A 1,131-nucleotide genomic window follows, 5' to 3' on the forward strand; every position below is an offset into this window, starting at 1 on the left:
CTCTAAAGGTAGCACAACAGTTTTAACTTTGATAGTGGTTTCTAAACTAAGTGCTAATTTTGCAATGTAAAGTTACTGGACTTTCTAGGGCTCAAAGGTCTTTTTTTTTTTTCCCTTGATCTTACCCGCTTTGTTTTCTAACAAATAACAACATATTCTGGCAGTATGGTCACCATTCTTCATAGCCTGCAAGGGAGAAACTGCTTAAGTCTTCTTTGTTGGTCCCTTTTATTTTATTTTTTTAAAAAATACAAATGTATTCATTTTAATTGGAGGCTAATTACTTTACAATATTGTATTGGTTTTGCCACACACTAATATGAATCCTCCACTGGTGGACATATGTTCCCCATCCTGAACCCCCCTCCCACCTCCCTACTCATACCATCCCTCTGGGACATCCCAGTGCACCAGCCCTGAGCATTCTGTATCATACATCAAACCTGGACTGGCGATTCGTTTCACATACGATATTATACATATTTCAGTGCCATTCTCCCAAATCATCCCACCTTCGCCCTCTCTCACAGAGTCCAAAAGACTGTTCTATACATCTGTGTCACTTGCTGTCTCGCATACAAGGTTATCGTTACCATCTTTCTAAATTCCATATATATGCATTAGAATACTGTATTGGCGGAGAAGGCAATGGCACCCAACTCCAGTACTCTTGCCTGGAGAATCCCATGGATGGAGGAGCCTGGTGGGCTGCAGTCCATGGGGTCACGAAGAGTGGGACACGACTGAACGACTTCACTTTCACTTTTCACTTCCATGCATTGGAGAAGGAAATGGCAACCCACTCCAGTGTTCTTGACTGGAGAATCCCAGGGGTGGTGGAGCCTGTTGGGCTGCCATCTATGGGGTTGCACAGAGTCGGACACGACTGAAGCGACTTAGCAGCAGCAGCAGCAGCATACTGTATTGGTGTTTTTCTTTCTGGCTTACTTCACTCTGTATAATAGGCTCCAGTTTCATCCACCTCATTAAAGCTGATTCAAATGTATTCTTTTTAATGGCTGAGTAATACTCTATTGTGTATATGTACTACAGCTTTCTTATCCATTCATCTGCTGATGGACATCTAGGTTGCTTCCATGTCCTGGCTATTATAAACAGTGCTGTGATGCT

At 42.6% G+C, this 1,131-nt stretch overlaps 1 protein-coding gene across 1 annotated transcript in view; it reads right to left on the minus strand.

The window, feature by feature from the left end:
- CYSLTR1 (cysteinyl leukotriene receptor 1) overlaps window positions 1-250 on the minus strand; it is a 10,842-nt gene extending 10,592 nt beyond the window's left edge. The window contains exon 1 of the mRNA XM_010856643.1: window positions 126-250. The gene's annotated coding sequence lies outside the window, so the exon portion shown is untranslated. The remainder of the gene's footprint in view (window positions 1-125) is intronic.
- Between the last annotated feature and the right edge of the window lie 881 nt (window positions 251-1,131).

This window comes from Bison bison, unplaced genomic scaffold, assembly GCF_000754665.1.
Source record: "Bison bison bison isolate TAMUID 2011002044 unplaced genomic scaffold, Bison_UMD1.0 scf7180017854378, whole genome shotgun sequence".
Lineage (NCBI taxonomy): Eukaryota > Metazoa > Chordata > Mammalia > Artiodactyla > Bovidae > Bison > Bison bison.